Source organism: Miniopterus natalensis, chromosome 20 (genome assembly GCF_054644295.1).
Source record: "Miniopterus natalensis isolate mMinNat1 chromosome 20, mMinNat1.hap1, whole genome shotgun sequence".
NCBI classification, from domain to species: domain Eukaryota; kingdom Metazoa; phylum Chordata; class Mammalia; order Chiroptera; family Miniopteridae; genus Miniopterus; species Miniopterus natalensis.
The window spans coordinates 25,393,898-25,403,924 of record NC_142100.1 but is presented as its reverse complement, the minus strand read 5'-3'; the positions used below and the strand labels follow the sequence as shown (position 1 = coordinate 25,403,924).

Below are 10,027 nucleotides of genomic sequence, written 5' to 3'. Positions count from 1 at the left end.
GGGGGCCGCCGCCGCGGCCGCCGGGCCCGGAGCTGCTGCCGCCGCCGCTGCTGCTGCTGCTGCTGCCCGGGAGGCGGCTGGCGGCGGAGGCTCGGCTCCCAGGAGCCGCACATCCCACAATACACCGCTAAGGAGCCCGACCCGAGCGCTCACCCTCCTCCTCTTCCTCCTCCTCTTCCTCCTCCCCTCGCCTTCCTCGCGCTTCCCCAGGCCCTCTCCCGGCGGCGGCAGCTGCGCCGCCACAGCCCCGGGCCCGGCGGCCCCCCACCCCGCACCCGCGCGCTCCCACACCGCCGCCCCCTCCCCCGGGGAAGGCCTTTTAATTTATTTATTCTGCTGGGACCTGGGTGGGGGTCTCGGCGGGCGGGGGCGGGGGTGTCCCCGGGCTCTACCTCCCGCGGGCCGAGGCTACCCTCCGAGCCGCGCCGTGCGCCTCGGGCCGCCACAACTGTTTCCAAACTGCCAAGGCCGGGGGCGGGCGCGTGGGGGGCTCGGGGGGAACGGGGGCTGGGGGTTTTGGGGGTGTAATTGTGTGTGTGTGTCTGGGCGCTCGAAGCCGCAGGGGGAGGCAGGACGACTCGAGGCGGGTTGCAATCGAGGTATCTCCGCGCCGGCTTCCTCTTCTCTGCCCGGCGACCCCCTCCCCCTCCCGTCCCCTCCCCTCCCCCTCCCCGGAGGGGGGGGCGCGCAGCACTAGGGAGGGGAAACCAGGATTTTAACCAAATTAGCATTCACATTCCTGGCAGGATGCAGCCCTCGCCTGGACCTGGCTGATAGAACCTTTTCGCTCTGTTTTTATTTTCGGAGAGCAGAGCCTTGTAATTGTCCAGAACACATGCTTCTCTTCTCTCCCCCCGCTCCACCTCCACCTCCACCCCCACCCCCTTCTTCCTCCAGCCACCAACAGAGCAGAGAGTCCCCCCCTTTTTTTTTTTTTGCATGTATCTTTTCCTTCCCCTTTCTTTATTAAAGGTCCGGGAGTGGCGGCGGCCAATCAGCGCGCGGCTTGCATCTTGCGAACGCAAGTCGGAGGCTCCGGGGCTCGGCGGGGGGACGCGTGTGCAGCCCCCGAGCCTCCCGGGGCGGGCGGCCGAGGCGAGCAGCCGCGGGGCCGGGGCTCGGCCGAGGCGTATTTCATATCGGGGCTCTTTTCGGGGTTTGTAATTTGGCCGTGGGGAGGTAATTGGCTGGAGCAGGGCGGCAGGGCGCGGCAGCCAATCAGCGCGCGGCTTCTATGGGGCTTGAGTTATTAGACGCTGATCTCAAAACATCCTTCATCAGACACCAAGGAGAGGCCAACAGATGAGGGGAGCCATTTTTCTGCAATGGAATTAAATGGCCAAGTGGGTTTTTCCTTTGTTGCAAATGGGGAATGCTTTTCCTTTGACTCCACCATCCAGAGTGCAGGACGCCTCAGTGTTGTGTTTTAACATTTGTCAACAGGCTAAAAGGACTCACAGTTGGAAGAATGAAGAAGGCTCCTTTTTTTTTTTTTTTTTTTAAAAAAAATCTGGATATTTCCTTATGACTTGGAATCCATCTTTGTCTTGTGTAACTAGGTCATAGCACACCATTAATGTCAGCAGTTAACAATTTTGAATTCCAAAAAAAACCTAAGTAAATGACATACTTAATTTTTTTAATCTTTTTTTTTTTTTCCTTTCTTTTTTTTCTTGGGTGGGTGGTGGTGGGGGGAGCTTGGAGCTGTCTTAATCTGTATTCTCTTAACTGAACAATAAATTTTTAAATATATAGTTTCCTCTATTAAACACTTAAACCTGGCCATCTTATTAACTCCTTCTGCTCGCTCTCTCTCTTTTTTTTTTTTTTTGGTAACAAGGTAATGTTTTAAATGTATAGCTTTAGGACTAGCGAAATGGCAGCAACAAAAAACTGTAAGCAGTTGTAACTCTTTTTAAGTTCTTAAAAAACCTTTTTACCTTGTAAGTACCCAATCCATTCTGTCCTTAACGCAGTGCAGTTTTCATGTTAATGTTGCTGAGATGTCCTTAATTTTCTGAACCTTCATCTGCATGTCTTGTCTTTGTCGCTCTTGTCTAAAATAAGAAGCCAGTTAAAATGCTTTGAGACGATTTTGCTTTTAGAAAGCTAAGGCTTTAGCTTTCGGAAATGTTTACAGCAATGAATGCTAGTCAGCTTTCTTCCCAGGAACATGTACACTTTTCTTTGAAAAATCGATCTATTTGGGGGGGGGGGTTAAAAAACAGCTCTGTTTTTCTGGTCTTGGTAGAGGGGTGGGTGAGGGAAAGGAAGACCTCTTTGTGTAAAGAGACGAAAAAGCCGTCACAGGAAACTAGATTAAAACTGGAAAACAAGTCCTGGCTGGTTCGAGCCAAACACCGACGTTGTTAACTCGCGGGGTGTTTGCTATGGTGGTTGGGATGGCCGCGTGTCTTTTTCGCCTTTTGTTTGACCTGACTGTGTGTTTTCGCCTTTTGTCTCTTAATGACGGTCACACCATTGCTATATCCAGAGCAGTAAACAGTCCTCAGCGAAGCCGCCTTTTGCCAACCCAACCCTGGAAAGTTTACAGAACTGGAAGGAGCAGAAAATGCCATGAGAGTGTAACTTAACCCCCAAAAAAGGTAACAACAACAACAAAGGCACCACCATTTCCCCCAGATACTCCCAACTAAACGGTCCCCCACAAAGATCTTTTCTTTTTCTTTTTTTCCAATAACATCTCCCAAACCTCCGCCCAGCTTCATCTTCCAGACTCCATGGCACCGGGCTGAGCTTACGGGTAAGTTAAAAAAAAAAAAAAAAAAAAGTGCCTTTTGCCCCTTCGAGGAAATGTGTTTTTTTCGAGCAGGCCAAAGGCTGCAAATGTGGGGGAGCCGAGGGGGGACGGTTTCTGGAGCCCTGCCCGGGAGGGGTTGGGGGCCGAGGAGGGTTCTTCAGACCCCTTTTTTTTTTTTTTTTTTTTTGCCCCTTCTGCCCGGGAGGCAAGAAAGAGGCTCCCCAGCGTCCCGGGGCGTCCAGGGAGCCGCCCGCGCGCCTCCCTGGCTTTTCCAGGTCTGAGCCTGGGTGGGGAGAAGACATTGAGGTGCTTTGGAGAAGGGGGGACTCAGACGACGAGGACACGTCCCCGCCAGGCCTAGCGCCCCTGTCCCCTCGGGCTGGGGGGGCCTGGCCCGCGTGGCCGGCTCCCGAGGCCGCGGGGCGCGCCTGCGCTGCCCCCGCCACGAAGGACAAAGGCGGGCGTCCATGTTGGCACCGTGACGCAGCACCTCTCCGCGCGGCCCGCGCCGGGCGCCCGGCCGCCGCGCTGCTCGCTCCTCCCTCCCACTCGCCAGTTTTATTTTCAGGTTCAGAGCCGAGCCGCCGGCGGGGCCGGGGCCGGGCGGGCCGGGCTGCGGGGGCTCATGGCGGCCGCGCTCCTCGGCCTCCCTGCCTCCCGCCCTCCTTCCCCGCTGGTCGTTGCGCGCGCCCCGGGCAGGCGAAGGGGGGGGGGGCCCTGGGCAGGACGGGGCTGCGAGGGCACAGCGCCCCCGCGCCGGGACTGGCCGTGGAGGCCGTTTCTCGGGGGTGGGGGGGTGGTTGGGGCCGGGGGCGTCGCGCGCCCGGGCTTCGGCGCTGCGTCCGCGGGGCGAGGCGCACGGCCCGGCGCCATTTCGCGCGCCGCCCGCGGCTCGGGCGGTGGCGGCCGCTGAGCGCCAGGCGGGAGGGGGAGGGACGGGGGAGGGGAGGCGGCGCCCACGCTTCGGGCCGCCGCCTGCGTGGACGCCCCTGGCCCGGAGGCCTCGACGTCGAGCCCGGGCTGCGCGGCGCGCGCGGACCCTGCACCCGGGCCAGAGCGCCCCCACGGGCCTCGGGAGCCCGGCTCCCCTCCGTCCCTCCCTCCCTCCCGCGCAGGAGCCAGTAGCAAAGGGCCACGGAGGCGCCCGCGGCCTCGACGCTGCCCTCTGGACCCAGGCAGCCCTCCCGGGCCTTGGCGCCCAGGCCTGGCTCGCCGCCGTTCTTTGATAGCCGAGCGCAAGGCGCAGGGGGGGCGCCTTTCGCCCCCACTTGGGGCGTGAGGCCCTCTCGGAAGCCACCGACGCGCGAGGTGCGCGTCCAGGGCACGCCCTCCGGCCCTGCGCTCCAGAGGCCGGGGTGGGGGTTGAGCCTGGGAAGGCTGAGCGGGCTTTCCCCGGCCCCCCCCCCCCCCAGGCGGAGGGCTCCCGGGTAAACTCGAGTCTCTGGCCTTTGCTGGGGGAGGGGAGGGGATGTGGACGGGGCGGGCCTTTGGAAATGCAGATGAGTCGCCTCCTGCTGCTCGTCGCCCGGGGTGAACCTTGGTGACTCATCCACCCCACCCCCACCCCGGTTAACCATCCCAGAGTGAGGGCGCCTTGGCAGCCTGGAATAGGAGGGCGGCGTTTGTACGGATCCCCTTTCCTCCAGGAGAGTGTGTCTGGTTCGTGGCCATCAACTCCCTAACAAACCCTCCGGCATCTCTCCCACCCCCACCCCCCAGGCTCTTGGCCAGAGAAGGGGCCGCGTTGCCGGTACCCCCCGAGCGGACCGCCCTCCTCTGGACAGCAGGAGCAGGCCTAGCTTGACTCTGACAGTCCTCCTACTAAGGTAGGTGTGAGCCCTTTCCCAGCCTGCAAGGGAGATTTGGGGGGCTTTGGCCTGGAGCCCTGAGAAGGCTGACACCTCAAACCCGCTAGGCTGGTTCTGCAGCCCCTCCCCCCCGCAGATGTGTGGGACCGTGTGTGTGAAATGGGCGGCCTGCCGGGCCCATCCATCCCGCCTGTCAGCCTCTTAGGAGTCTGGGGCATGCAATTCTCTGCCGTATTTAGTAGCACAGGAGAGGCCGCACTGGCCGTGTTTCCCAGCGGTGTTCTGGGGGGGGGGGGGGCCTCCCTGGATGCCTCGGAAAGACACCTCTGCTGCCAGGAAGCCCGGCCCTGCTCTCGCCCTTCCTTCCTGCCCCCAGCCAGGGCCCGTGGGGTGACTGTGTGCCGGCCTCTTCCCCTCGGACGTCTGGCTGCTGGGGAGGTGCAGCACGGGACCTGAGGCCTGGGCCGCTTCCTCTAAGAGGTTTCTTGCCTCTTCTGCTTCCTGGGAATTCCCGGGATTCCCTGCCCACCCCCACGCCAAAACCAGCCCCATCTCTAAGAAAGTCGCGCAAGCCAGCCGGCCACCTATTTACCTGCTGTTACCTTGCATGGGATGCACAGCATCTGCACACGCGGGGCTGGGTCAGTGATTCTCAAACAGCCTTGCAGCCCAGTCTCACCGTAGAACCCATTCTGGGCCCGTCCTCGAGTTTCTAAATTCCGTAGGTGGGGCCTGAGAACTTGCATTTCTAACAAATCCCTAGTCGGTGCTGATCCTACCACCTGGGGGCCCATTTAGAGAACTTTTGGGCTAGGCAACACCTGGGGTGTTGTGAGGCCGGGAGCGCTCAGTGCTTGGCACAGAGCCGTGGCCTCCTAATCACGGCGGCTCTCTCCTAATCCCCCTCACACGAGCTGTGCCTGCAGTTTCCCATCCCCTTTGTCTCTGGGAAGCTCCCCACAGCTGGAGCCGCTGTGGCCCTTGATTTGACCCCCTCCCCATGTGGTCCCTAGTGCCTGATGACTTTGATGAGCCATTTGGGTCCAGGTGCCGGGGATTGCATTGAACTGCCTCCATTTGGCTCACAGCTTGGCTCCGGTAGGGGATCAGCGCCGCCCACTTTCACGCCACCCCTCAGTGTGAGGGCTACTCTGAGGTTTTGGGGGAGCTTGCAGGGCTTGACCCTCAGGATTTGCTGCGGGCTTAATCAGCGGAGGCCAAGTCAGGCGGCTGTGGGCTCGAGTCTCCAGAGTGCTGGTGACCTTGGGCGAGTCTCCGGTGTAAAATGATAGTGATGCTGTTGTCAGGATTAAGGAGGATTAACCTTTCCGGGACGAGAGGGAACTTCAGTTCCCCCCAAGGAGTGGGTTGCGCTGGTCGAATGGGAACTTTCGTTCCCACTTCATTTGAGTTATTTCTCACTCCTTCTGTGATGATGGTTGGAGTGCGTAATGATGTCAGGACTATTTATCTCTCAACAAATGTCCCTTTTGACCTGCTAGCCCGCCCCCCTTTTTCTGGGCAGTATCTGTAACAACAAACGTCTTGGAACTCCCCTCCTCGCTCAACACCTCCCCCTTCTGACACGCTGCGCGGGCACTTCCTTATGAGTATCTGACAACGAACTTTTGGCCTTGGATTCCCCTCGCTCAGCACAGGCCCCTTTCGACTGCAAGTTGGCCCTTATCTGAGGAGGAGGATACAACAAGCTTAGGCCTTGGCTTCCCCTCACTGTTGCTCTCTCTTCTGGACTAAGATTTTTTAGTTCCCCTGCTACTTCGATGGTGAACAGTTCCCCCAAAGTTGTCCGAGTGTTATAAGCATTTATTCAAACTCTCCTGATTCTTTGGCTGGCTTTTTATGGGCTGCTCCATTTATTTCGGTATGTATTACTTACATTTCATAATTGAAAATTTTCTCCACGAAGCAATCCTCACTTGGATAAAAATCTTTGTGTGCATATATTTTTGTATTTATTCGCTGCATTTTTACTCAGGAAAATACCACTCTAACAGCACCATGAATCGCAAAAGAAAATTACAAGAGAGTGAAATTACGGAGGAACTTTTCGCAGACAGCGATTCCGACGCACATATTACAGACGACAGTGACAGCTCCGAGGAAGAGGACGGCAGCATCGACCAAAACTTAGCTCAAACTCAGGCAGAGGAGTGGGTGCAAAAGTCAAGGAGCTACGTATTCCAACATCCATTCATGCAACATCCATGAAAAGGGTTTGAATGCAAATGAAGCTCCTAATATCACGGCAAGTTCCTCACCCATGACAGTATTTTTCCTCTATTTTCAAGAAGTTATTCACCGGCTAGTGCCTGAGACAAACAGACATTACTCCCAGTTTATACAGAAAAAGGAAGTTGGATCATCTCCAGAACCCGACATAAAATACTCCGAAATGTGTGCTTTTTTGGCAATTGTGATTCAAATGGGACATGATATCCGAGATTCTCTAAAAGACTATTGGGCACGATTGGAACAGTTTTACACCCCTTTCTATGGTAATGCAATGGCATGCGATAGGTTCTTATACATCCTTAGGTTTTTACATTTCACAAACAGTGAGAATGAACCGAACAGGAATGATGAAAGTTATGATAGACTCTGGAAGATAAGAAACCTTTTTGATGTTCTCAGTGAAAAATATTCTAAACTTTACAGGCCTTCAGAGTACCTAGCAGTGGATGAAGTCATTGTTCTTTTCAAAGGCAGAGTGATTTTCAAACAATACATTTCCAAAAAACACAAGAGGTTTGGAATAAAAATCTGTAAGTTGTGTGACTCGGCGGGATATATAGTAGACATGACTGTTCACCTGGGGCAGGACAGGCAGAACGCGGCGCAAGACGTAACAGCTACGCGTGCGACTGTGAAAACTTTGCCGAGAAGGGTGGAAGGAAGGGGGCATAAGCTCATGATGGATAATTTTTTTTCTTCTCCCGAACCTTTCGAACACCTAAGGAAAATAAAAATAAATTGCTGTGGGACAGTTAGAGCAAATCGAATTGGTTTGCCGGAAGAATTCAAAGACAAGAAATTGAAAACGAAACGCGGAGATGTGAAGGTGAGATGCAGACGCGATCTGACGGCGATCATTTGGAGAGATAAATGTCCATATGCTGACAAATATGCACGTGCCACCTGAAGAGGGGCACTTCTGTGATAGCCAGGGGAGAGCTCTGAATCCTGCAGTCATAAAAGACTACAACAAACACATGGGTTACGTTGACAAATCCCACAGAATGGCCAATAGTTACTCCATTAGCGGGCGCCCTTGGAAGTGGACGAAAAAGCTATTCTTTCACCTCCTTGATCTGACTGTTCTAAACTCATGGGTTGCCTTTGTTTCTGTAGGGAGCAAGGTGACCCATCGAGATTTTCGGTTGGCGCTCGTGAGAAATCTTTTGGAGGCCGCCGGGGGGAGAGCCAACCTACTTGCTGCCTCGTAGGCCGGCCCGCTGCCGCCTCAGCCAGCGTCGTGCGCCTCATTCGCCTGGACGCCAGAGGCACGAGCACTGGATGGAGAGAGGAAGGCAGGCCAGGCGCCGCTCACGCTCGCTTCGCGGCAAAGAGTCGCACCGTTTTTCGGTGCTCGAAGTGCAACGTAGGCCTGTGTGTAGACAACTGTTTCAAATTATTTCACACAAAAACAATTTAGAAAAGAACTTTTTGAAGACCCTTTCCAAGAGTGAAACGTTAAGAAAATGTAATAATAAAAAAGGAAATGTTTATTTTTTGTATTGAAAAAACGTAATTTAAATTGTAAATGTCACTTGTATATTTTTTAACATCAGTAACATGTATTAAGGGGGCAGGCCACACTTGGAGGCCTCACACCCGGCGTCGGCCTCCACTCCAGCGGCTGGAGGGCGTGGAGGCCGGGCTGCCTTCCAGCTCCTCCCCCACCTGCCCACCCGGGAGCACGTGGCTGGGCCTCAGGGCGAAGGGGAAGGCTGGGAGGCAGCTTCCTTCTCCCACCCCTGTAGTTCGATTTGGGATAGTGGCCTGCCCCCTGCTCTATGATCAGTCACGATTTGGGGGTCACAACCCCCCTCAGTATAAATTACCCAAGGTCAGGAAGTCACCACAGGCAGCCAGGACGGGGTTCCAGGTGTCTTGACTAACAGCCAGGGCCTGTGTCCATGGCACCCCGTTGCCCCAGCTGTCGGGTTATTTTGGGCTCCCTCCCGTGCCAGCTGTCTGCTGGCATCACGGCCCGGAGCTGGGAAAGCAGTCTGGTTGAAAGGAATCCGCGTGGTGCTCTTGGCTCCTTCTGGCCACCATGCCTTGGCCTCTCCAGTCCCAGATAAGCTGGGTTAGGTCCGTCTTGTCCTTTGCTGGGGACAAGGGGGTGCACCCCACCGCCCCTGGCACCAGTCTCTACCTCCTTACCTGTCGTGAGGGGAGGGGGAAAGCTCTTTGTAAAAGCTGATGGGCCTCTTCCCTCCGACACTCCCCTCAGGCCTGAGGCCTGGGGTTTAGTAAGTTCAGCTCTGTCATTGCCCAGTCAACTCTTAATCCTCGCTTAACCGGTCAGCCTCCTGAGGGTTTCCGGTGTCCCTCAGGGTAGGGCCCTGGTGGCTTCCAGGGCAGGGGTCTTTCCCTGCAGTGGGCCTCAGATTGTCCAATAATTGATTTGAACCCTCCCCTTTCAGCAGCTGCCTGGAGGGCCACAGCCAGTTCTTCCACTCCCGCCCTGGGACCAATTAGGGAGCAATTAGGTGCTAAACTGTGGTCTGGGTGTGATTCTTGGAAGGGAGAGGTGTCCCCGTGACCTGGAAGGATCGTCTGCAGCAGACCTCCAGCCTGCTTCCATTTCTCTCTCACCCCTTCTCATTTCTTTGTGCCCCCCTGACCCCCACCCCGTCACCACCTGGGGCAGGGAGGGGCGGGCTGTCATTCCTCCCGGCCCAGAGGGCGGCCGGTCCACCGGTCACCCAGGGGGCGATGGGCGGGGCGGCTCCTGGGCCAAGCCCGTGGGGCTGCCTGGAGAGGGCCACGCCGACGGAAGGGCGGGCCGCTGGCGACGGAGGCCGGGAGGCCGCCAGACCTGCCTTTCTGCTGGGCTCCAGGCTCCTGCCCCTTCCGGCCCAGCCACCGGGCGCCCCAGCCTGGAATATGACCTTTTGGACCCTCTGGGTGGAGACGCAGCTGCGTGGACTGCAGCGAGGCACCCCGCCACCACGAGGCCATCTGGGTCCTCTGCTGCCTCCAACTGGCCGGTGACCTTGGCAGGTCCCTGCCCCCTGGGAGGCAGTCGTCTCCCCGCGTGAACTGGGAGGAGGAAGCTGGCGGATAACCTCTTGAGCTGTTTCTGAGTCTGGCTTTTTGAGGGGAGCTTTTGGTATGGCAGTGACTCCCCAGGTCACCCCGGCCACCGCCCATCTCTAGGACGTCAGAGAACAGTCTAGTCTGTGAAGGCTCAGGCACCAGGGAGGTGGAA

At 56.9% G+C, this 10,027-nt stretch overlaps 1 long non-coding RNA gene across 5 annotated transcripts; it reads left to right on the top strand.

Annotated features, from left to right (window-relative positions):
• The first annotated feature begins 584 nt into the window (after nt 1–584).
• Nucleotides 585–8,344, top strand: LOC107541853 (uncharacterized). 5 transcript variants are annotated; one of them, XR_015716196.1, is made up of 5 exons: nt 585–599; nt 2,495–2,606; nt 2,724–2,764; nt 4,481–4,587; nt 6,566–8,344. It is a non-coding gene; the product is annotated as an uncharacterized LOC107541853 (long non-coding RNA). The 5 variants fall into 5 exon arrangements; XR_015716195.1 differs by lacking the exon at nt 585–599 and adding an exon at nt 1,142–1,156; XR_015716194.1 differs by lacking the exon at nt 585–599 and adding an exon at nt 1,198–1,343.
• Nucleotides 8,345–10,027: the final 1,683 nt, after the last annotated feature.